This window comes from Pyrgilauda ruficollis, unplaced genomic scaffold (assembly GCF_017590135.1).
Source record: "Pyrgilauda ruficollis isolate IOZ18807 unplaced genomic scaffold, ASM1759013v1 scaffold6, whole genome shotgun sequence".
In the NCBI taxonomy this organism is placed as follows: domain Eukaryota; kingdom Metazoa; phylum Chordata; class Aves; order Passeriformes; family Passeridae; genus Pyrgilauda; species Pyrgilauda ruficollis.
The window spans coordinates 6,617,484-6,645,343 of NW_024527710.1; the positions used below are offsets into that span (position 1 = coordinate 6,617,484).

The following is a 27,860-nucleotide window of genomic DNA, read 5'->3' on the forward strand; positions in this document are numbered from 1 at the left end:
TTTGTTGAAAAACCCCAAAAACATGTTTAAAGTTAAAAAAAAAAAAAAAAAAAAAGTAAGTAAATTTCATCAGTGCTCACACTGATGAAGTTTACTAAGGACTAGAACAAGCTTTTCAAGTATAACACTAAGTACATCCACTCTGGAAAGGAAGAGTTACATAAATCACCTGCCATGCAAACTCAAGAATTTGTGTGCAGTCCTCCACCCATCATCATCATCATCACTCTATCAGATCCTTTTGCCCTGAACAAGGCTGTGACCATCCCTGCCCATATCAGTGATGATCCAGAGAACAGAAAAGAAATGCATGTGTGCAATCATAGTGGTTAGCACAGCTGGAATGAAAATCCCAGTGACCTCACCAGTGCCACGTATTTTTGTGACACCATAGCAAAAGATGTTGAAAGAGAGTTAAAAGAAGGCTAGTGAAATATGTCTGGGATATTAATTGGATGTCCTCTGAAGCATAAGCAGCAGTGTGGTGAAGGGCACGAAAATTCCCATTTGCAGAAATATCCAGAAGAAATAGAGAAACTGGCATCATGGCTAGCTGGAAGCAGGAGTTCACACCTGAATCTAAGACTAATCAAACCATTTAATCTGTTAGGACTCTGTTCTGGCACTGTGCAATGCACAGAATTGCTGAAGGTTCAGGGAATATTTTATGAAGAACATCAGTGGCAGAACATCAATTCTTACCTGGCAAAAGAGTTTAACAATCTCATTAGAGAACTACTGAATATTTATTTTTAAGTGTCCTACTGGTTTAGGAGGTAAAATATTAAGCATTTTCTCTCACATTACAACAGAATATTTGCTTATTCTTCAAGATAAACTAAAAATTTCATTAATGATATTTCATATTCTTTTCTTAGAAAGTCATAAACATAGATGTTGGTTCCCTCTTGAAAAAGCAAATATATTTAATAGATGGAAAAGCCAATTAAACAGCTTCCAGAGTGTCTTTTTCACCAAAATCAATCTTTAATACTCCAAGGGCCTCATTCTCCCTTGATATGTCTTCTACAATTTCCCACTCCCTGTATATATATTAATAAATGAGCAGCATGACTGTAGGTTGTGAAGAATAATTCTGCTCACCATCAAGTATCGTATTACATCATCTTTTGGACTACTCCTCATCTTGGCCATTTTGAATGGCAGGATTTTGGCAACTTGTCTTCTACTGAAATACAGACCAAACACAACAGTGTCTTTCCAAGGGAATTTTTTCTTCAGTCTTGTCAGATGCCATAACACCTCACGGTGCAAGACAGACTAAAGTCATGTCAATCTCTCAGTTATTCACTTCTAATCACACAACTTTATCTCAGTTCCCAGACTACAGCTGCCTGAGAAGCCAAGACAGTGCTCCTGCTGTTCCTGTTCCCACATGAGCAAAGCAAAACTGGTCCCTTATCTGCACTTAGGATACTGAATATGAGCAGGGTCGGCACATGTTGGAGAGGAGGAATTTAATTTTTATGTGCTTGCAAACTACTGCAGTAGTTTACCAGTCTCAGTGCTGTATTTTTGATACCTCTTTGTTCCTCATCCCTTGGAATTGTAAAGTTTTTTGAGGTGGTTAAAATGCTTCTTTTTATGTCTGTACTTTGTACTTGAGTACAGTTGAGAACTGTGATCTTACATTGACTAGATAAGAGTACTGCTGCCTCAGTCAAGTCCAAGATAGGCAGTCTGATAATCCACGAACTCTGAGTACCAGGGAGCTCTCAGAATTTAATTCCAGAGATCAGTGCATCCAGGCAAAATGGGCTTATGAATCTCATCAAGGAAATAGTCACAGTTACTGTTGGTTATCAGTGCTACTGCGAGTTTAATTGTTCTCAAGGCGTTCAGAGTTTCTATGTGGATGACTTCTAATTGCTGTTGCATCAGAATGAATAAACAGTTCTTGGGTAAAGAGCTACGATCCCAGACAGACAGATATTGCTGAATACTGTTCAAAGCAATCTGCATTGCACACCTGCATCTATGGAGGGGTTTTGGTTGTTTTATATTAAACAATATCAATAACTCCTCCTTTGAATTCAAATTTCTTTGAATCCACGGGCAATAAACACTGTATGTGAAATAACTGAAGTTTCTTTACTTGTTCCTTCACCAATCTGTCTACAGGTCTGATGTATTGTCTTTAGCAAATAATCCTGACAGGAGTGGTTAATCAAGTTCACTATTTTTATAAATGAATTTGAGCTTAACTCTGATGTTTTGCATATGAGACCTGTTCTTATAATTGATATTAAAGAAAAAGTTAGGTTCTGGGAGCCTGGCTGTCTTCTGGCTCAGTTTTACTTTTTAGTCTATTGTAGAATTGTATCAAGTTTTCTCTTAACCATGTGAACTTGGACAATATAAACTAGAAATCAAATAATGTCAAATGCATTATACTTATAGTTAACTTTTTTTTTTGGTCAATATCATGGCGGAATGTGAAAAATTGATTTAACATTTTAAAAAAACAGAAACAAAAGCAAAGAGTTAGGAATTGCTGCTGTGAAACAGAAAACTAATTCATATGAAGCTCTCTTAAACTTTTTTTTTTTTTTGTCTAGTTGCCTTGTCTAGCTTTTTGATGAAAGAGTCACTTTGAAAGAAATACAAAATTCAGACTTCCTAAAGAGTATTTTCACAAGCAAGCTCTCTTTCTGGTTGTGACAGTCTTTCAAAATCTCTCTGCATCTGGATATCAACCTGGGATAAAATCCCATTTAGTCTCAAATTTAAATTAATTCACTAAAGGAATTTTAAAAGTAAAAGCTGAATTTGACAATTTAGAATTTTGGAATCTGGTTTTAGCCTTCTTTGGAAAGGCTTTAATTCAAGGATGGACACGAAGGTCCAGAAAAAGAGTTTCAAATAATTGATGGGTGTGGGACAGGGTGATACCCAAGAGGAAGGCTTCACAGTCTGCTCTGGGAATGAGTCAGTCCAATCAAAGCTAAACAGATGATACAAACTCCACCTCAGTGACTAAGACTTGGTAAATTCTGCTACTGTTAAGGTTTCCATTGTAATTACATCTCCTCTTCAAATAAACAATATGATGCTCATTTAAAATAAATTAACCTGCTATTTCATCTAATGCATTTGAAACTGGAGTACTCACTCTCCCCAAGTAAGCAATTGTTGTTGCTTTACCTGAGCAGTCTCTATTTCTTCAGTGATGGCAGAGAGGAAACGTTCTGCCTGAAACATCCTGGCATAGTTTGTGCTGCTAAAGTAAAAGAAATGGCAACCTAAAGGACAACTCCCTTTTTTTGCACCTATGAACAATTAAATGTACTGCTGGCTGCAATGCTATTGCTCCATTCCTCCCAGAGCAGCACTACTTACTGCCTCCTAACAATTACAAAAACAAGTAAGTCAGGATCATCCTGAACTGGATTGTGCTAACACACAGCTAAGGATAAATTTGGCCTTGATGAGTCTCTCTTTACTCAACACTTCATGTTGTTTTATTCAGCCTGTCCCATTTCTTGCTTAATCTCACCTGGGATTATTCTGACTCCTGTAGGCTGGCTTGGAGAGGAAAAACCTATTTTTTGGTGTACTGAATGTCATTTGTGTGTTGTGTATTGGTACGCATTCACATACTCTCTTTCACTAAGACTATTGCCCCCAACAGCTCTCCAAGGGTTTCTGCATTTCCAGCATCACTACTGTCTACATCCAAGGGCCATTAAATCATTCACTAAAATTTGCTTTTAGCTACATCCTACTGCACAAACACACACTGCAAATGACCTTTGCTTAAAAGTGCACAGGACCCTTTATATATATCAGAGAACTACAATTCTGCACATGATTTCTTTAATATTGTACCTTTGGCTAGAAACTGAAAGTCATTTGTCCATAGTTTGAAGCTGCTGGTCAGACAACACTGCCAAACCCCTTGAGTTCTGTTCAAATTGGGTTCAACTCCCATTTCCTATTACTGTGATTGATAAATCCTGCACAAGGAAAACACAGCTAAAGCATTAACTATTTAATGGGAAATGGTAGCTCAACTTCACATAAGTTTCCTGCTTTCTATTTTTCTGGTTTTGTTGGTGGCTGTGGCTGTAAGTGTGGGTATGTGCATGTATGTGGTGACAATATTTCAGAAATTCTCTCCAATCCTCCTCGTCTGCTCTAGTGAGCATCTCATTAAGCCTCTGAAGGACTCACGTGTGTTGTACTAACCTTGACATGATGTTACACAGTCTTAGGAAGTGGAAGGCAAAATAAAAATTGTCAAAACCATCAAAGGAATAGCTTTTTTAATTTTATATAATTTGGAAAATATCAGTGGTAATTATAAAGAAACTCAACCCTGCCTCCACCTCCCAAAAAAACCCAACAACAACAACAACAAAACCCAAAAAAACAAACAAGCAAAAAACAAAACAAAACCCAAACAAAAACAAACAAACAAAAAACAAACAAACAAAAAACAAACCCCAAAGAAAAACAACCCTACAAAATGTCTTGAAACAGGCAGGGACTTTTCCTTCTCTCACAAACCCAGAGAAGAAAATTCACCTTTCAAAGTCCTCTTAGTCAGCTTTTCATGGTTACCAGAAATTATAAACCATGGACTGTCTTGCAAACATATATACACAATTCTTTTCATAATGTCTGATTCAACACTGTCATCTGGAAAATCTCCCACTGACTTCAATGCACTTTTACCTAAGCAAGGCCTGAGTAAAGACTGCAGAATACAGCCCATAAGCTTTAAAAATACACTGTGTACCTTTGAGGAGGATAATCTTTCTCTCTTTATACACCCTGTGCCAAGTTGGACCTGGCACTGACAGGATTTTTGCTATTAGCAGACAATAGGGACTAGGTTAAAAATAGTGTAGCCATGAGAAAGCAATGATTCTGATTAAGTAAATTCCATTGAACTCTTTCTAGTAAGCATTATTCAGGTCATGAATGCTAATTTGTCCTGCAGGGGGCTGTGGGTAATTACCCAGAAAAACTATCAGCTTTATTGAGTTGCTACAAAATAGTATTACTGAATGGAATGCTCTGTAAAGGGACACAACCTTGATATGTGCCTGTAGAACTGAACAGTCTTTTTCTGAAGAGATCATAAGCTGGACCAAAATCATAGTAACTTTACTTTGGATTAGGATACAGTCTAGGCTACTTTTATGTTTCTCTTAAGTAAAATTAACATGCAAAATTATGCAGCACAGAAGTGCCACTATGACACCTAGAGCAAATTTAGCGTTCTGCATATTTAAAGTTGTGTAGAATCAGAACCATCTTAAAAAAATGAAGCAAATGTGGCACATTGGCTGCATTCCAGCAGTCACATAGAACTGCTGACATTAGTAAAATCTAGATAATTTAGTCCCATATGGGAATCCATACCACAATTATATTGTCCCTGTTCTGACACAGTCCTGATTTTGCACTTCTTTAAACCTAGCTTTTTATAATTTTAATTCCCTCCACCAACAAAGCAATTTGCATTCACACAGCCTTCTCTGCTAAGCGAGAGTGAAGAAGAAATCTGTTACATGACCTTGGTCTGTTTTGCAGTTGATTACAAGGAAACAAAGTCTTCAGCTAAACTGTTCTCTCATCTGTTTTTAATTGATGTAGAACATTGCACTCCAAACCGTAGCAGAGAACTAAACAAGCAGCACACCACGGTAGGTGACAATTCACTTTCAGTTAAAGGATGCATTTGTGAAGCAAATTCTCTTGCATGGGAAGAGATGCAGCACACACACTGGAAGCAGGTATATACCTGGCAAATACATACATTTGTATCTCACCTTACTTCCTAAGGAACGACCACGTGCCCCACTTGAACCTTACCTGACTTACTGGGCTCAGAGGTAGCATGCTCAGGGTAGAATCAATCCCTTTGTGTCCTCCAGCCACTCTCTGGGATTTTGGGGTCTCTGGTCAGAACCACTGCTATGATCCTTTCTGCAGATCTCCAAAGATCCACTGACTATTGCTAAAGTGACAGGGTAATGCCAGAAGCTTTAGAATGGGCAGGTACATAGAAAGGATTGGCAAGAATGAAGAGTATAACAAGATATTTTATTCAGCTGTATCAAAGTAAATTAAAATAATTTCCTTTTTGTTTGGACTCAGTATAAATCTCCAGTCAGTAAAGACTACACCTGAGCACTGTCATGGTCATCACTGCACAGACAGCTGGAATCCTCAGCTAAAGGATGTGCCAGCAGAGACTGATATTTCCACTCAAGTCCTCTTTTATGGCAACTGGGATCTGCTCCATTTTAATTGGGTAAACCTATGGTAATTAATACCCATTGATGATATGGCCTTTATCCTAAACATTTAATGGCAAAAATTAGTTCCAAATAAATAGTTCTTCAAAAGCACTCCAGGTAAAAATGACATGAATCAGATTTTATTTGTTATTACTTCTGACATTTTTAGGTACTATGACAGGAAAAAAAAAAAAAAAAGCATGTGAAGAGTATGATGAAATTAAAATTTAATATAAGGAATATAAAAATTATCCTCATGATTCTTCTTAACTTCTGGAAGTGGACAAAACTTCTTAAAATGTAAGGCTGTGGCAGATAAAAGGGGTGTTTTCTTTAAATTTCAGTAACAATAGAGAAACCAGCTGCAAAGTTTGCTTATTATTTTAATAAATGATCTGACACTCCACTCTTTTCTTTCAATTCCTCTTGTTTTCTCTCACTTTGCACTCTCCAACTGCTATTTTTTTTTTCCTCACACAGTCTCCAAATAAATTCATTTCCTTTACTCAACAAAAGATTAACATTCTCACAGAACCAGCACTGCTGAGATTGGCTATTATAATTTGTTTGAAGGATTGATTTCATGTTCAAAATATTGGAACAGCAATGTTTGTCAGTAAAATAAAATACTGAACATAAGTTTGAGTTGGACATGATATCAATTAATAATGTTTTTCAGTGCCTTACTTTCCATAAAAGGTATGAGGTTTGAATCAAATATCAAAATGTAACCCTACACATTTTGCTGAAAAAGGCTCAGTTTTGTTCTAAGTGTTTTAATGTATCTGTAAAAGTTTGCTATTCTATATTTTTACATTTGATTTTAAAATAAATTTTATTATTACTTATTTTGAAAGTTTTCTTGCTTTATTTTGGCAAAAAATAAAAAATTGTTTCATCCTCACAACTAATTTTTTTATAATTTTCTGAATAAACTCACCAGCTATGAACAAAGCCAAAAAAAAATTTTTTTTTAAGCTAAATTTTTCTAATGTATTAAAAAGGAAATACTTTTACCAGTCTTGACAATAACACAATTGAAAACCAAAACTCCACGTCAATCTATTGTGATTACTAGCAAATCTAATTTTCAGTACCACTAAAACCCATAAGCAACCATGACAATTCTGCTGCTATTGCATTTTTTTTTAAATGCGTAAGATCAAAAATTCACAACCACCCCAGTTTTTTTTTCTTAAAAATATCATATTCCTTCTTCTTGCAGTTCTTTCAAGAGAAAATTAACACAATATATTAATCAAAAATACCAGCGATGAGGAGTGTGGACAAATATGCTTATAATATTATTTAGTCCCCCCATTTCCAAAAAGTTTTCCAATAAACATTTTGCTTACTCCACTTATATGTGAAATATACCTTCCCCTGTTTCCAGCTGACAGATAGGTGCTCCTAAATATAGCTAGCATTGTGTATTTTGTCTTCACAGTAATATTAATTTCCCAAACAAAGATAATACTGCCAGAGTACGTAAGATTAATTTTACTGTTAAGTCATTAGTCACTACTTTGTGCTCATTCTATAAAAGGCAGGAAGCATTAATCTGAGCATATCACATGGGACTGTTGTTCATCTTAAGGAAAGGTTAAAAGAAGTTTTTTATTTCCATAGGGGCATTAACATAAAGAAAATATAAACACACAGCAGCCCCAACAAACTATAAAATTCTGGTTTTTAATTCAGGCTGTGAACAACTGAGAGCCATTTCTCATCATTCCTGAATGTGCTGTGTTGTAGAAAAGAGTCTAACAAGGATTAAAAAGGCCATCCTATGCATGCATTTTGCTAAATCCCTGCATGCCACTCTAGGGTGACTGTACTGTCTGAACAAGTTCTTTCTGTTTGCCTGTAAGAAATAGCTGGCTCAAACAATTCATCTGATCACTGAGGCTCAGCCAGAGAGTGTGCCAGCCCAACTATATGCAGTCTAATACTCTTTCCATGAATGACAGTTTAAAAAGGACTTTTTTGCTTGAATGGTCCTCCATAGGATGTGGAAATAGGCTCAGCTAGGGAAGGGAAATAGGGAGGGTAGGAAACCAGAAGCAAACATCACTGTTTAAGTCCTACCAGCTACCTGTCTGTTACTCCAGTGCAAGTAGACAGAGTTGCAGTAAATTAATATGAACTTACCTGTCAAAAAGCTCTTTATTCTACATCTGATACAAAGCAGTTATCTGAAAAGGGCAGGAGGTCAATGAAATTGCACAATAGCAATAGGACAGTGAAAGAAATGCACTGGGGGGATCCTTGCTTCCTCTTATGAACAGCCATTTCTCATGTGCTCAGATGTTTTGAAAGATTAAGATGTGAAAATGTCAGAACTGGTCTGCTAAATCAAGCTACCAAAAACACAGCTTGGATAAGAATTATTTCACTAAGGCAGAGAAGGAGAAAGTGGCATTTTATCATTACTATTGCAGAAACTGTAGATGGACAATAACTTCACACTACAGGTACAATAATCACACTGTACACGTGTATATTGGTCTGACTGCATTGAATATATAACAAACCCATGTTAAGTTTACAGAGCACAATCATTATGTTTTAGTATGTTCAAAAGACTCAAGTTATTCACATCAAGGTCTGAAACTAATTGCAAACTAATTCAGTTTGATATTTCACCTTGCAGAGATTATGTGAGTAACAGCCATACAAAATAAACTGGGCAATCCTATTTTCTATATGCCAGTTGAAATGAAGACTATCTCACTAAGAGTTGCCCTGTTCTTCCATGGCAGTGAACTCACTGCTTGGCTGGAGAGATACTTATCTACAAAAGTAAAAGTTTTACACGTGTTCCAACCAACTGGCCTCTAACCTATCTTTCTTTGAAAAGACAGAGTAAGCCTCAGGATCGTGAAGCTTATCTTATACACAGAAAGCAGCTTTCATCATATTTACAGGCCATGTACAAAGCAGGCAGCTATAATGTGAGTTCCCCATTACTATCCCACTGAATACACTTCTGCTTTCCCACTGGAATCTCTCCTTGGTGACAAATGACTAATTCTTCATGCTTACTCAGTTCTGACCTCACCTGAACACATCATTTCCATCAAATACTGCAAAGCTTTCCTAGTTTTGTGATGTGGTCAAATTTCAGAGAGCTCAAATGTCTTCACTTAAAAGAAGAAGTGATGATGTTCCAGAGACCTCAAAGGCAAGATCCAGCAAGACATCCTGCCCTTGGTGTAAGTATATTGTGATTTGCCCATTCTATGAAATATGCTACATCATGTGTGTCTGTTTTTATAATCTGACAATTGTGCAAGGTGATCCGGATATTATTTCAGGACATTTTTGTGAGTTTTTTCTTCATTTTATAGAGGATTTTTTTTTTCAGCCTGTCTAGGGCTGAAATTTCTATTCCAGGTTTCCCGTAGATATAAAAGATACACATGTGCATAATATTACTTATTCTTACCCTGTCAGCATCAATAAGGCATACTGTACCTGGCCTTTCCAGACATACAGAGAATAGTAATTACCTAGACAACATTTGCTAACGAAATTTCCATACCATTTTATTACTCTTCCCTTCTACAGTCAGATTGCCATCTCTGTACATGTATGAGACTTACATTTGGGGAAGAGATATTATAGCAGCTCAGGGCTTAAAAGACTTATGGAAAAAATCAGAGCAGTCTATGGATGTGACAGCTGACAAGAAGGTTTGTGTTGCCATTACACAACATCTTAGGACTCCCACAGTCCTCAGGTTGTGGAAGATGAGCTTCCTGTGGGCTATTTGTTGGAAGATCTCATTGCCACGGTTATTAGATGCTTCATTAAAATTAGAGCGTCCCACTTTTTTTTTTTTTTTTTTTTTTTTTTTTTTTTTTTTTTGTTTTTTGTGATTGGTAGTGCTTAAAGAGCAGAAATCTCAGTTTCTCCGTGTGTGTGATCTGCCAACAATCACACAAGCCCACACTAGCAGCTCTGGTCACTGTAGGAACCTCAGGAGGTTGCTGGGTCCAGATGGCTCAGTTTATCAAAGCACACTACTGAGTCTCTTAAAGGAACTGCAAACCATCTGGGCAGATTTAAAGGCAAAAGAAAATATGTTGGATCCTATGGAAACAGGTCTCTTGCATACTGCCCTCACAGTGTTTGTCATCTACCTGTTCCTCTAACAGGAAGTTAGAAGTGTAACTGAGGCACAGGCAAGAAACTTCACAGGAGGTGCAATTACTGGACCTCAGTGAAATAAATGCCCAGTATTATTCCTCTTGTTATTTCAATGTTTCTCTTTCTAGTAATCACTTCTGATGACTGACTGAGGGAGAACACAGCAAAAGAACATATGTGGGACTAGTCTTTTTCCCTGTCATGGAGTCCAGAACATTTCCAATTTTGTGGAACCACAGTAAGTGTAAGCAGTTGATGTTTTCTTGGTGTACATATACTTGTACAGCTACTTACAAATCAAAGACAACGAGAATACTAAATTAACATCAACATTCACTGTTTAATTTTTCAGCATGTTGGCTACTTCCTCAAAAATTCTAGAGCCTGGACGGCTGCATTGTTCTCAAGCATAACCAGGAAGCCTATTGAGGCAATCTCACTTGTGCTAGAATCACAAGCAGCACCGTTTAAATACACATGCAAGTGGCTTCAAAATTTTGTAAATCACTTTATATATCTTTAAACCCTACCTTCTCGTAATTTACGCAGCTAGGAAGTATGTGATCAATCATTCTAACATGTAATTTTATTCAGCATTGTACAAAACGCACAGCACAGGCTCATGTGATGGTGCATGTGAATCACAGCACTTACACTGCCTAAGGCACATGAACACCAAGGAGCAGTCTAGGCCCAGCTGATTAAGCTGTAGTGCAAAACAACAACTCAGTACTCAGTAGCCAGAGGTACGACAGCCAACAGTGGTTTACTGGACCAAAGAGGAATTTACTTCTTTAATACATGTCATGTTCTCTCCTCTGTTTCCCCTTATAGAGTGAAATATATAGGCAAGAGATTGCTGCAGTTTTATGTGTTATGTGCCTCCAAAATTAGAGAGTAACAAACTGTCTTTATTAGCCTGTACATTTGGTATAGTGCAATAAATCACTGAAAGTGCAGGTGAGCATATAGTGGTTTAAAGAGTCAAGAAAAACTAAAAAACATCATGTATCTGGTGAAAGCGATTTTAGAGCTCAAGCACAGCAAGACAAAATACTACACTTTCTAACCCTGCCTATTCTACTGCATGTTTCTTGTCATTATTGTTTTGTTTATTGACAGGAAAGTCACAGTTTATAAAGCTTAGCTCAGAGCAGGTATTAAAATTTTATTTTTTTTAATTCTCCAAGCATGTTAATATGGACCCAAACTATTTTTTGTACCTGCTTTTCTTTCAAAACTGTAATTTGTGGCCTTATTCCAGATGACCAAAGTATTGGCCACAGAGAATTTGTAAAAAAATGTGTGCTTGTTTATGAAGCAAACACGTGTAAGATTGATGAAATTATTAATGTCACAGCGTTAACTTTCTTCTCATAAATACAGTTTAACAGTGCTGACATTGCAATTACAGTCAAATGTTCCGGCTCTTTGCTTATTTGCTCAATCTGTCAGTCCACCATGGGGGGAGACAAATTGTGGTGAGCATTTGACAAAGCACAAAAGAGATATAAGACTATTCTGATTAAATCTTGGTGAAAGATTAAATGACTCTGAATACTTTTCAGATTTTTCAGATATAACATTTTTAACCAATACTACTAAAATATTCTGCTCACCACAGGTTTAAAAACATTTAGGGTAAAAATAGTGTGTGTAGCTCACAGACTAGTTGGTTGCTGTGTTTTAGAACCCACAGATTAATAGCTGCATTCATGTTATGTGTCTCAGTGATGTGAATAATGTATTTTCCTGGATCAAAACCTATATGTAGCTCATCCATACTCAGACATCTGACCCCAAATGTATGACTCCTCTGACAAAACTTTCTCATTGACATCAGAGCAAGAACATAACAGAGTTGACTCTACATTGTGAAGAAAAGAGAGTATTAAATTTCAAATTCAGTCATGCATGTAAAAGGACTATAGCTCAGGCAAATTTCAAATACACTAACCTCATACGTTTCAGAGTCAGACAATTATTAAAACATAGAGTTGTAATGTTTGTGACTTTAAATTTGTGCTAAGACTTCTACAGACTTCAGCTGTGCAGGAGTAGGTCCTTACAGATTTTGGCACATAATCATAGAAACAAATTATGTGAAACATGTGAGCTAAACCTACTTGTTTACATTCCTATGGATGATTAAAGGTCTTGACTTCTCAATACAAAAGCATACAAGAAATGGAAGACAAAGTTCTCAGTGTTTTTACTGGGAATCCATTTAACTTTGGCATTAAAGTTGCTGAAGATACTAAAATAGGTTTTTTCCTAGCACATATTTTATCCATATACTGGACAATAAAAAAATATTGGTCTACTTGTAGTCACATTATCAGAAAAAAGCCATGTAAAATTTAAAGTTTCTTAATCAAAGAATTGTTAAGTGATGACACCAAATGCAGGAGCATTAGGAAAATGAATTCCCCATTTCTAGATTTATATTCTGCATTTATAATGCAAAACACATACTTAAATCTGTTAATCTAGACTGGTTTTATATCAGGTGAGGATTTGGTCCTAAATTTCCATTTTACTAAGACTTTTCTTCTTTTTTTTTTTTTTTGTTTTGTTTTTCAGACAGATATTTTTGTAAAAGGCCCAAATACACAGGTTCAGCCTTTCATTTACAATTGATGAGACATATACTGAAACTGAAACACATAAATGACACATTTCAAAAATCTCCAACAGACATATATTTACCTTCTGAGTGAATGAGAGTATTGTATTTGCTTTCTCTTTCATTACATCTGAAGGCTGAAAAAAGTCTCATATGCTCACAATGAAAATATTTTGATTTATGATTTGCCAGATTTCCGTGATGATTTCTTTCAAAAGAGAGAGGAATCCTCTGTATGAGTTTCACAAAATAATGAGATAGAACAAAAACAAAACCTACAAAAATGCAATTCTCAAAGTTTACAGAAATAAACTAAATTTTAAAAAATCTAGAAGCTATTTTGTTAGTATTCTGCTTTTACATTCCCTACAGGTATCCACTAAATGATAGGAAATGGTGAGCTGGGAAAAACCTAGAAACTGGAGACCTTTTTTTTGATATTGTCCTGGTTAGATAAATTGAAATACCAACTATCTGCCTCAAAACTGTTATTGCTTGTAACTCCCTATGCATTCCTTCCAAATATGCAACATGGGGTTTAAAAAAAAAATTATTATGAAAAAAGTACACAATTATATACTTTTCAAAGGTGATAAATGAACAAGCAAGTAGTGATTTTTTAAGTCCACCTTCCAGCAAATACTTTAAATACATGTGAGTTGAGCAGAGCAAGCAATCTCAATCAAAGTCAACGTGTCTGGCAGAGCTGTGTGTAAAATGACAACCCCACAAAAGATCCTGTAAATTTACTGCCCAATCCTGACCTTAATACCTTCAGTAGTAAAACTCCTGCTGACAGCAGTAAGAGCAGAATCAGGCCCCTACAGCTTAGGTTTCTAAGGTTTTCTCCCCCTTCCTTCCCCCTCCTTCTACAACAGCTTGAATTCCTGTATTCTGATTAAGATAGATGGAGTATTTGCATCCTATCCATATTCATAATCCTCCTTTCAGTGTCAACCCAAAACACTGCATTTGTTGCCCAGGCAGACACATGCAATGTCTTCAGAAGGTTTTGCATAGATGGGTAAGGACACATCCCTTTTCAAATTTTGCAGAATAGGTGGCCACTAGGTGAATTCATGCTGTTAAAGTGCTAAGAGACCAGAACAAAAAAACATGTCTTTTGTGTGTGACAGAAACTGTAATTAATGATTTCTCCCTTTTTTGCTAAAGAGAAAAGGGAGATGTGCTGTTGACAGGCATTTTATTAATGGTTTCTACCATCTTAGTATACATAAAAGGCATTATTGGCTTCAGAGCTAGTTTAAAAGATTTTTAGGTTTTTTTCAGAAATGTTGAAGATGTTTCATGGATGAAAAATGAAGGCAATCTGTCCACTGCCTCTGAAAGTTTGGGCTTCAATAATAAAATTGAAACTATTGTGACAGTTTCCATTGAATCCTTTAACCATTTGCCTCCTGCTGGCACAATCAATGATGGCATCTGCAGGAACATGGTCAGCCTTACCTACTTTCTCTCTTATTTCAGCAACAAAACCTGTCAATAACATGTCTCACGGCTGCTTTTCTAAGGAGATTTATCAACCATCTAGGTGATGGCACTTATTTTAGTGACTGTTGGTCTGTTGTTTTATTTGGATCCAATAGGAGATACACATTCAGCCTGGCAGACAAGAAATTAGACATGCATTTTCCAGTTTCAACAATGGCAGCTGACTGCCTAATCCAGAGGCCAGAGCAGCGATGATTTAGACTTTGCCTCATGATGAAATTAAAGTGAATGAGAATAACACAATGTTACATTACTTTCTTAACTATATTAAGTAGAAGAATGTGACAATCCTGCATGCAATTCTTGAATTTGGTCTCATTTTGAAATATGCCAAGCGAAAATCCTAATTCCGCACAAATGAAAGGCGGCAGCTTGACTGTTCTGATAGCGCTATGCTCATTTACACTGGCTAATGGGCTTCCCATTGCTTATGGACAGACAAGAAAACACCCATTTATCTAGGTTAGTGCTCCTTCCGCTACACTTTGAGAAAATGTTTTGCTTTGCCACTGATTTGTGAACAACTTAATAACTTGTGTGAAGCAACAAGAAAGCAGACATTTACCACATGCGCTCACAATAATGCAATCAGAAAACACGTCGGGGAAGGGATTCACAGCAGTTTGCACACGCTCTCCAGACAACCAAGCAGGAAAAGGTTCTCGCTGTATTTTATTGAAGGGTTGCTGATACCTTCATTTAAAGCACAGGACACTTTTGAGACTACTCAGCTCAGCATCACATCTGACATGGGCTTTAAATATTGCTAGGTTAATAAAATATCCATCTCTTCTCTAAGCAAATGCGCGATTCTTTTAGTTCAGTTTTTATAACTTCATTTCTAAATGTCTTGGAAAAATCTATGTTTTGGGAGGCAGCTGGAAATGCACTATTTGCACACTGATCTATACTAGCAGCCATTCATTTTCTCTGGGAATTTTCATGTAAGCTCCCTTATTGGGAATATGCTAATGGCAACCGCCATGATTACTGATTTTCTTTGAATCATTATTCCTCTGTGGGCAAAGCAATCAGAAAGGGAGAACAGGAGATTTACTTCTTGCTTGTGTGCCTTCTTCAACCATCTGCTCTATCCTGATTCATTTGAATAAGATCTGCAGTTTTAGATTCTTTACTCTGGCATTCTGAAGCATTTTAAAGCTTAAAAGGAGTTAATAGTTATCTATCAGTGTCACAAACGTGGTACTGTGATGCATTCTAAGAGCAAGTTTGCCTTCCAATGGTTTACAGGGCCAGATTAATTTTATTAAAGTAAAAAATTACAATGTTCTTTAACAGCTTCATTATTTCAGACAAGTCTTTTGTGAGCACATTTATTATCTGGAGCGTGGAGTATAAAAGCTGAAAGAAAGGGAACTAATTTATAAAGCAAGAACATTTTAAAAATGGAAATTGTTAATCTACTCCACCCCATACATGGAAAAAATAGAGGGCAAAATTGTGATCAATTTAATGAAAATACAACTTTGTAAAATGCACTGCAGTTCCTGAATTCTTGTACCTGTTATTTTACCTGGGTGAATTTCTGAAGTACATTTACACAAGGTCATTTTGATTTTAATAAAGGTGCTATTTAGCTGCATCAAAGTTCAATTAATTTTTTTTCTGTCAAATCAACTACTGGCCTCATATAACCAGTTTCCCATGCACAGTGATAATGATGTGCATGCTTTCCTTTTCATTTTTTACTTTGATGACAGTTTTCTGATAGAAATATGTATCTATATATACACACGCACATACACACACATATATATATATACCAGCTTAAAAACTGTAGCACTGCTAATTGCCAAAAGACCATTTTGTACAAGGGAAATGGAAAATAAGCAAGAAGACATCATAGCAAGACAGAACTAAGCAGAGATGAATGATAGCAGAGGCAGCATTCAGAGAACGGTAGCGAATACTCAAGCGCAGTCTTTTCATAAGTAAGTAACCTTTGAAACGTAAAGAAAAATTAGTGTTTGGGAATCAAAAATATTTTCACTTTTCTTATTTCAGAAATACTGTTATGATGAACACAAGAAGAGTCTCTCTGATCAGTCCTGTAAATTATTTCAAAATGCCTATTAAAAAAGAGGCCTTCTACAAAACTAGAGAGTCTTTAGACTAGCACGCAGCACACAATGATCTTCAAACCACAGGATGACCCATTTTGCTAGTTTTGGAACCAGAAGCCTAAACTAATGCAGAGTTATTAAAACAGAGCAGTTTGTCAGTTCCTTTGGTGAGGCCGCAGACATTAAAATCTCTGCCAAGCTTTTCTATTTCTTTTTTTTTTCTAATATCTTTTTCTGGCAGCCCCAGTTGGTTAGCATTCTGATTTCTCCTTATCTTTTTAAAAATAGAAAGACAATACAAAAGACTGAAATGGCAGTGCCCTCCCAGCTAGAATTAGTTATGGGGAGCACTTTCTAAGCAGTTTCTATCAACTAATTTCAGATCCTTTCAGAGCTCTCAGAGCTGCAACTTGTGTGAAGAAAGAGAAGTTTTTTTAAGAAAGGGTTTGCCTGTTCTCATTCAAACAAAGTGAACTTAAAAATGCACTTTGTGCTTTCTTTTAATTAGAGATGCAACTAAACTAAACCATAAATTACAGAACTCTGTATTTGTGACTTGGCTGTCCTAAAGATAAGAAACACTTTGCTTTGGTTTAAAGATGCATCAATCTTTGAAATTCCTTATTCCATAGCTTGCTAGAGGACTGGAAATCCAGATTTATTTTTATGGTGTTTTTCCAATGTCAATGTGTTTCCATGAATTTCAAGGATTGGTCTCAACCTTATTTTTACTTTGATGTATTGTACTAAGCGAGCACTTCTGTGAAACATGAATAAAAATGTTCTATCTTAATAATTCATAAGGCAAAATTTTTAACACCAAATTAAAGATAGGCAAGTAGCCAATGAAATAGAGAGAAGAAATCACAGAAATATGAAAATCATACATCTTTATAACAACACAGGCACTTCAATATTTTGCTGCCCAAGCATACTAAGCATTAAAACACATGGTACAATATTAAGTCCTTTTAATTGAGAAACATTTTGTCTTGACTTACATTTGTATTTCTCTTTCTTTGTAATGAAACCGTTCTTACTGCTACACCTTTGTGCAATGCAGCTTGCTTATTTCATAGTTAAAGCCACTTACCACATGAAGCTCTGGCTCTAAGTACACAGCCTCACAATGCAGTAGGAATATTTTAATCTCCTCCTCAGTGTATCTCTGTGGTCTTAAATATTTTTAGGTTCCTTTTCTAGCACAAAAAAAACCCCAGCAACCTCATTACCTAGCCAAGCAAGGAGTTCCTGAAAAACAGAGAATCAAATGCTAGCCCCTCTTGAAAAGCTGAGGGGAAAGCAGGGGAGGCAGTGTGTTTATTCTTGACAGAGAATTGAAGAATATCTCTGACTGCAAGCTTAGAGTAATAACACCAGTTAATAGATCCAACTGCTCCCATATTAACAGCCAGCAAATCCAGACCAGGAAGGTCTACCAACTGCACTTAACCCTGTTAAAAATACCCCATCTTCCCCTCTGCAATGACAACTGTACAGAGTTCAGCCTGGGGTACCTGGGGGCAAATGCAAAATAGTCTGTGTTAGCTCTCCATAGGCTGCCTTACAACAAAGTCTGTTTATGGCAAACTTGCAGCCCTTGTTAAAACACTCAGCTCATGAATACACCATTTGTTGTAGGCACTTTACATAATCCTAATCATAATAATGCTTGAGAGCATCACGATCTTTACAATTATCAACTCAAGCATATGACATACCAGTGGGAAAGATGAGTCTTACATTTTTTATTCAATTTTAACAATTCTCTATTATATAATTTACCTAAAGCAAACCAACAAAACAAAACAACACAAACCAAACCAAACAACAACAATAACAACAAAAAGAGAGAGAGAGAGAGAGAGAGAGAGAGAGAGAGACTAGACCAGAACTGTTAGTGAACCCTGCTGAGCCTCAGAATTTCTTGAAAGCAGTAGACAGGTACTATTAGGTAGCAAAATATTCTTAATACAATTTTTTCTCTTGAATTTAAGGTAGATGTATGAAGATCCTCCATTGATTAATAATTCAAAAATTACAAAAAAAAAAAAAAAATCTCAAAAAAAAACCCACCAAAAAAACCACCCACCTAAAAAAAAAAAACCCAAACAAACAAAACAAAACAAAAAACACACCACAAGACACTACAAACTACTTTGAATTCCACAAATGAGATCTAAATATACTTGCTTTATGAGTATTTCTATAAATATATTTGGATAACATTGAATAATATCCTTATGCACCATTTAAAATGGTATGTATTAGTTTATGTTTTCCAGTGTATTTTTGAACACTCAGATTTTAAGATAACACCACCATGCCTAAACATTGTAATAATTCAATTTAATGTAAGTTTTCTTTTATTGTTGAGAGTTGATAAATACAGACTATCAAGTCACTAGCATAACTGCATTTCTGTTTCTTTTCAGAATGTACTGTATTTCTCAACTGTGCCATAAAACAAAATAAAAAAGATTTTCCTTTAATTTGCATATTATTTTATTTGGAACTGTTAATCTATCATGTAGACAGTCAAATGCACCTTATAATTAACACAAACTAAATTCATTGCACTTAGGTAGGCTGCTAGTTGATGTACATACTAGACAACTGTTCATACAGCCTGCTATGAAAGTTGAAAGCCTTTCATTTAATGCATACAACAAACCTAATGTGATTTCTAAAGAGGCAGGTTTTTTAAATAACCTGAAGAATGGAAGGGAGTGGGGGGAGGAAAGAAAAACAAAATTCTTGGCTTACAATGCTTCAAAACAAGTGTTTCCCAGACAAAAAAAATGTACACTTTTTTAAAATATTAAAATTGATCAACTGGTGACAAAAATAAAACTTAATTCAGAATCTTTTGAATGGTTTCACAATTTGGGTCCACTTCCAGATAAGATTAAAATTTTCTCATGTTGTATTTTTGGGAACTGAAGGAATCAAAATCTGGTCATTTGTCTGATGATGGATAACATTTTTGAAATATATATATATACACATATTATCCTCTCAAATGCTCAGCACTGATATTTTCTGGTTTATGCAGTTGTAAGGGTGTTTCCACAGCATTCATTTGTAGTATCATCACATTCCAAGAAACACTTGCAGTAATTCAGTTAAGTTGGATCGATGGAAGTTACACCTTTGTGTGCGTTACGGGCAGTCCCTGGCTGAGAAAGGAACCTGTGCCTTTGGGAGTGGCAGAGATGTCAGGGTAACCAGCAGCTTGAAGGCACAGAGAACACCAGATTCAACACGTGCATTTGTGACAAACACTTCAACCCAGAAAGAAAAGGCTGAATAGCACAAACTTGGCTCAACTTCTCCCAAAAAGCACAATCCAGGACAGTGAAGGTAATTACAACTGTCCCTCTTTCCCACCAAAATTCAGAAAGCACACAAAAGCTATCTTCACAATATATTCTTGAAAATCTCTCTGCTGATTAGGCAAAGAAACATAATAAACACTGTGGTTAGCTACAGCACAACTTAAATAACTTAAGTTTAAACAATAAAGAGCAAAGGAGCGGAAACCAAAATGCTGCAGGAAAACATAAGAATGAATCACCAGCTATCACTCCTACAGATTAGTACAGTGATCAAGGAACTTTCATTAACTACTAAAGAAATTATTTGTATTTTCTCGAGACATATGCTAGTGTAAAAACAAGGACAAGGTGAAGCTTCAACAAAGCTTCGTATGTGAGTTAATTAAGCTTTTGGAGTAATTGTCCTCCCATAAACCTCAATAGATTTCTCTCAGTTCCTTTCTCAGATACTGGATTCCCTAAGGATTTTAATTTCCTTCTCCAGTTCCTAATTACTGTATCCACTCAGGTTCCAGTCATCTTCTTTTCCCTCTGAGTGCTCTACTCCTTTCAGCTCCCTATGCCTTCACCATAGGATCTAGTTTCCGCATTCAAGCTGACTTATCGTTATTCTGAGTAGTCATCTAGTGGAGGGGTTTTTTGGGATTTTTTTTGGGGGGGTTGTGGTTTTTTTTGTTTTGTTTCTTGGCTTGGTCAGTTTTTGGTTTGGGGTTTTCTTTGTAGCTTTGTTTTGTTTTGTAGGTACTGATGAAAAACTGTCACTATTACTAGCAGACCAGATTTTGGGGTAAAAATAGAACACTTTTCTCAGCACTCTGCATTAGATAGTCTTTTTTTTTTCTGTTTTCTCCCAACATCGTTTCAGCAGTATTTCTGTGCTAGGTAGTTTATGCTTTGGGGTTACTTTACTGAGAAATAAGCCCATCTGCTTACAAAATTTTAACAGCAACATTACTTTAGGTGGAAATGCACATATCTAAGATTTGCAGACTGCATTCGCATATAAAACTACAGCCTAATTTATCTTTCTCCAGAAGGACTTGAATGCTTCTTCCAAAACAAAGACCACAATCAACAACAAACAAAAGGCACAAAAAAAAACAAAACAAAAAAAAAAAAAAAAAAAAAAAAAGCAAAAAAAAAAAAAAAAAAAAAAAAAAAGAAAAAGAAAAAGAAAAAGAAAAAGCACACTCTCCAGCAATTTCTTTTCTAATATGGTACAATTTCTACCATCTCAAAACTCGTTGGCTAAGAAAGTTTTACTTTGTATGTAGTCATGCTCAAAATCATTCCAGCATCTCACTGCTTATGGAATAAAAGAACACCGTATATTTTATGGTACAAAAATCAAAGGTTGCTCTTCCTGCTACTGGTTTTACTCAGCAGTAAAGAGAAAACCTTGCAAGTGTTGTTTACACAGTACTAAATCCTTGTAAAGTCATACTGAAACAAGACTGCTATCTGACCTAGCCCTTAGGGCTACTTAAACACCTGTGGATTTATAGAGTTCAGATGTCTACAAGGTCTGTGCTGAAGTTCATTTCCAAACCTGTGCCCCATGTGAAGTCCTTTGTTGGCACAGTTAAGCCATTACTACTTGGTTCTGGTTTGTAAGGCAATCACATTATGAAACAGAAAGAGTTCAGAATTAAGATAACTTACCTTTATACACACACTGTAAATGTACATAACAGTTAAAAGCTCAACATGTAAGTTTTTATTTGCAGAAGCTTAGCTCCACTAAGATCAAAACAACACAGGGAAAGAGAGGAGTTATCCTCATCTGTATATCTAAAATGAATTCCCCAGCAGGACCTGTACATGTTAAATACACATCAGACCATTAAATTCAAGTAGAGTATGCTTTGTTCTAAGAAAATAAGCATTAAGGTAGAAAACACAAAAAAATTCTCATCCCACTTTTAGAAAATACACTTTCCTGCACTCCAGATACAGTAATAAAATCATAATATAATTCATAAGAGAAGTAGGACAGAACATGTTCTAAACTTTTCAATACTTTAGCTAGTTGGAAGCCTTACAGGTTAAATCCTGGTCCCACAGAAATCCATATGGCTGACTTAAAGAGGACCAAGACTACATTGTCCAAGGGGTTTAAATGAAGTATACCCTAAGTACTATGAATCGCCAAAAGCCAAAGGTGTTTGCTTTCAATTCAATTATTTCACAATAATCTCACATTCAAGTTTACAGTTAAGGCCTGTTATTCTGTTATTCTCTGGGTCAATAATACCCATTTTCTATAGATCCTTTATTACTGGATGTATGCTTATCATAAGATGAAAATAATGACAAGTGTATGTTTTGGGTGTGTTTTGTATAACTGTCCACCACAAGTGGTAAATGTCAGGTTTTCTGTGAGGTCTCCCAGAGGTTTCAGAAACACAAAGCCTCACTTGGATGGTGCAGAATGACAGTGACTCTGGAAGCCTGCTCTGCCCCAGGACGCATTGGAGCATTTGGCCCACTTCAGCTGCAGTGTGCATTGAAGACTCATGGGTTTTTTAAGATTTCACAATCCTTAATATTTTTCAGAACCTTAGGTCTTAAAATATGAGGAAATATCAGGAAAAGTTTTAAAATACTATTCTAGTACATTCTAATAGTTAATAAAAGTGAAAGCAAATAATTATTAACTAAATACAGTATTTTTTTTTCCCTTCCTCTCAGTTTTTTTTTTTTTCTCTTCCCCTCTGGTTCTGTAATTTTATGATTTTTAAGCCAATCTCATAATGCATAAATGTGTCACCTTAATTTGCTAATGCTGGGACTGGTAAGATTGCTTCCTGGAGCACTGAGCAAGTGCATGCTGAGAAACAGCTTCAGGAAAGCGTACAGTTGGGGATCTTTTTTAAAATTATTTTTCTTTTTTAACTACTAATCTAGCATCACTACACAAAAGAGAGCAAAAGCAGCAATTGTATTACTGTCATCCCATCTCTCTGTGATGGCTTTAGGCAGGTTTGTGCTGCCAATAAAGAGCAGCGAACAGGGGCTGCTCATCACTATACCAAAGCTGGCTCTTGCACAGGGGGACATGGACACATTCCTGTTTCTATTCCCTGTTTACTGGCGCACTAACCTAGGGCACAGCAGCACACACACCTTCTCATCTGAGCTGCTATTGCAGCTGTTTGGAGTTCATGTTTGTACCTGGATGAATTAAGAAGTTACATAAATGCTAAATGCTCTTAAAATGAGACTCACAAAAAACTCAGAACTCTTGTGAAATGCAAATTCCAAATTAGATCTCTCTTAAAGAGCAGAATAATAAAAACAGCCATCACAATTTACCGCTCCTTTCTCTTCTACATTCTTCTCAGTATGACTTTCAGTTAGGTAGGTATGTATAATAAACTACTGCCATGCTTGGCCTCTTGTGGCTTTATCCTGCTTACACATTGCTAAATCTTTTTTATTGCTTCTGACAATATGTTGTTTCATACCTTTATATCTGTACTTATATTGGTTATATTGCTGGGCTATCATTGTGGTGGTGAATTACACTGAAAAAAAACCCCGTATCTGTTTATCAGATAGGATTTGGCTCACACAAACATTTCCATTACCATAATATTTCTTGCACCATTCATTTAATATACATTTATACATAGATATATGGTTATCCTTTACCAAACATACTAAAACATAGTAATGGCCATCAGTGCTATTACTAGGAAAGGAAAAACTGACACTTTCTGGCAAAAGCAAGAGATGACACAGCCAAGGCAAATTATTTATCTCAGTTGTTCCTCATGCTGAGTCCTTGAGGTCTGAGGATGAATTAAGTGCCTAGCAACTAACACATAGTCCCTGCCACCCTTCTTTTCTTGTCTCTCTTTATGTGGAGAATTCGGCCCTCACCAGGAAATATCTCTTATCCCCAGTTAATAAGAAGATCCTCATTTATCACCAATTGTCAATCCATGCAGATATCTCCATCCAGTTCTGCATTAGCCATTCTCAGAAATGCTGACTGCTGTGCACTATATAGGGTAAGTCAAAATATGTGAAAACTGCAAGCAACTCTTATTCATATAACTATTTATACAGCCAAAGGTTATAAAATACCTTTGATCTGACAGCTGCTGGGTAAAACCAGAATGAATATAACTAATCTTCTTTTGAAAATTTTAGGGAAATTCAGAATAGCCATCCACAGGGTTTTACCAGTGGCAGAAAACCAAGACAATATGGAGGCGTATCTGTTTATCAGATAGGATTTGGCTCACACAAACATTTCCATTACCATAATATTTCTTGCACCATTCATTTAATATACATTTATAGATACATAGATACATGGTTATCCTTTACCAAACATACTAAAACATAGTAATGGACATCAGTGCTATTACTAGGAAAGGAAAAACTGACACTTTCTGGCAAAAGCAAGAGATGACACAGCCAAGGCAAATTATTTATCTCAGTTGTTCCTCATGCTGAGTCCTTGAGGTCTGAGGATGAATTAAGTGCCTAGCAACTAACACATAGTCCCTGCCACCCTTCTTTTCTTGTCTCTCTTTATGTGGAGAATTCGGCCCTCACCAGGAAATATCTCTTATCCCCAGTTAATAAGAAGATCCTCATTTATCACCAATTGTCAATCCATGCAGATATCTCCATCCAGTTCTGCATTAGCCATTCTCAGAAATGCTGACTGCTGTGCACTATATAGGGTAAGTCAAAATATGTGAAAACTGCAAGCAACTCTTATTCATATAACTATTTATACAGCCAAAGGTTATAAAATACCTTTGATCTGACAGCTGCTGGGTAAAACCAGAATGAATATAACTAATCTTCTTTTGAAAATTTTAGGGAAATTCAGAATAGCCATCCACAGGGTTTTACCAGTGGCAGAAAACCAAGACAATATGGAGGCAAAGAAATGCAGATCAGCCACATATTGGATATGAGATTCATGCACTTGACAGCCTGAAACTCCCTGTAGGTAAACCTTCATCAAATGCATTTTCTAATCAGTGCAGAGGCTTCCCCATGCTCCTGCATGTACAAAATCAGATTTGTCTGTCATCTGCGGTCAGGAAGCAGAAGGCAGAAGCCAGAGGCTCAAAGTAAAAAACCCCTCATCCTGTGTCACAGGTGTCTCTAGGACACACCTTGGCCCATACCCAACCTCTCAAATGCCAGAGGAGAGGGGTTAATTTGAGAGCCCGGGTGCCCAAGTCAGGGCTAGTCAGGCTAGTCAGTAACAAAGGAAATTGCCAGACTGGGATTTGGGGTATTAAGGTGGGAATGTAACAGTGAAAGCTCCATAAAGTCTGTGGAACAGAGGGAGCCCACTTACTTCACATCTACTTGGCACACAGCACAAGGAGGCTCCTCGTGCACCACAGCAAAACAATTTTACATTGCTGGATGTGATAGCAGTGTGAGGCCATAGCAGTAGCTGCTGAAGGGTAGAGAGGAAAAATGAAGGGTAATGGGTCTGAATTAAGATGAATGGAGCAGCAGACAATTAGCTAGTTCATCAAAAGAGCAAACAATCATTAAGAGAAGCCTTTCACAATGTAAAACCATTTGTAACAGGGTTGCAGTAAAGAGGACGCCAATTCTTCAAGACTGCAATTGAGCTTAATCTTATTCCTAACAGGGCTGATTCTCAAAAACTCAGAGAAATAATCAGTTATTTCCTGCCTTCAGTGGAAATGGAGCACTAGATCTTTGATTAAACTTCATTCCTAATATTTGGTTTGCTGGGAAAAAAATGCTCTTCTAAATTATTAGAGTACTTTGATGGAACAATTTGTTCCTTCTGTTTGAAATATTTCCTACTGCAATAAACTGCTGAATGTAAATGCTAAAATACAGATTTTCAGAGCTATAGAGATATTTTTAGGTTTTCAAATATTAAGACAAAATGGCATCATTTTGTATCTAAATCTGAATTTTAATGAGAAGCTCTATTGATAATCACAGAATATCTATATTTATAGAAAAATGGAATATCATAAATGCGGGATTGTACCACTATCTACATATGTTGCCTCTCTCCATACACAGAGAAATCAGAGCTTAATTTCTATAGCAATGGAAATACAGCAATTTACACCAGAACTATTAGTCAGAATGCAAAAAATAGATCTAAGCCAATGTGTTGGCTCAGTTTTTAAAAGTTGGATCAAGCTAAATTTTTCTCATGTATGCTTTTATTTTTGCCTCGCTGAAGAGAGGGACAATTCTGTGCTCACTCCATGAGGCCTTTATAGAAGGTTCTCAGACTTTCAATGCCGTTTATTGTGGTGTTGCAGTCCTTACAACCTAGGTCTCAAACAGAATTAAAATGTGCAGCAGCAAACCAGGTAAGCCAAATACAAAGAAACTGATAGAAATTTTGTTAAGATTAGTTTTATTTCTAGAGGTTAGTAAAAATATTGAAAGAAAAGAAAAAGACTAGCAAACATGATTTTTAATTCCTACTCTATAGCAAAACAAAATACTATTTTTAACTGTGAGCTTGAAAAGTTCCCCTAAATAAACATACAAGAGTTGCTCTCTTGAGATGGAATTTCTCTAATTTGGTTAAGTGTGTAACTAAGTTGTGCATATGGGGTACATATTCAGAAGAAAAAAGCTTTATATAGTAATTTAAAAATAGTAAAGTTGATGTGTAAATTCTTAGTCCCTTTTCTTAATGCAGTAAACATTTTATCAGACACTTTAAAGGGCAGAAAATGTATCCATTAAGCAGAACAACTTCAGATCTTAGCAGTGTGAATGTACACAAATAAGCATTTAAGAGGAGAGTATAATGGACACAGCTAAAATGTCGAAAACTGTATTCTCAGCATATCTCCATAAGCATAAGTATTTTGAGATACCACTGTTCATTAGCTTTATTTCATAAGTAATATAACAATTGGATAGGCAGAAAAAAACCTTCATGTAGTGAATTACTGGTATATGTTATTGCATGAGCAATAGAGCAGAATGTAAAATCAATAAAAATGAAATGTCTTTTCCCCCAAAACGTGTTACAGAAAATGTAAAAAAAACCCCAGAACTTGAAAAACCCTGACTCCTCCTTCTCCAAACATATACATAAACCCCATATTTTTGCCATTTTTCTAAATAGAAGCTTAAAGGGGTTTTGTTTTCTTTTAAACTTTAGTGTCTGTGGGAAAAAATTTATACACTGCACAGGGTATTCTTTTAGGTACATATTTTCTAGCATTGTTATTATTAATAATAATAATACAAAAAAGTGTAGTAGATCAAACCAGAAGGAGCCTTGAATATATTTGCTGGGAATTGCCTCAGGCTAAACACCAGGGACATGAAACAAACTGTTCTTATCACCTTTTTCCAAACACAGCGATTTAAATTTACAATGAAAGTGCCAGCACCAGCTGCACTTTAAGAAAGCACCACATGTCTTGATGAGCTCCAAGAAAATGGAAAAAAGCCCAGTTCAAGTTGGAGGTGTCATCTTCCTCTAGTCAGCTGGGTGACACAAAGCTGAAAGCGATGAAGTGCTAATTAGAGGTTGATGAACAGAATCTCGGAGTGGAAACTTGTCGAAATAGCCTCTACTGAATCATAGCCTTATGAGTCTGCCCTTATCTCCCCATATAAAGCACTGACAGAACCAGAAAAAGGCAGTGTGAATCTAAATATCTATATGGTTAGGTTACACATTTTATCTCTTACCATATGTCCATTTTATCCTGGGAGTTATTTAAAAATTACCTTATTTTTTAGAATGCAGATATGAATTTTCCCTAGTTAGTTCCCTCAGAATGTCTAGACTGTATTGCAGAAGGAGCAATCAGACCTTTTTTTTTTTTTTTTTGAAAAAAAAGCCTTTTATAACTAATTAGATAAGGGAAAA

General features: G+C 36.1%; 1 long non-coding RNA gene across 1 annotated transcript in view; it reads right to left on the minus strand.

The window, feature by feature from the left end:
• The window catches only part of LOC121362061, a 193,645-nt gene that overhangs the window by 78,415 nt on the left and 87,370 nt on the right, over positions 1–27,860 (minus strand). The window lies entirely within an intron of this gene.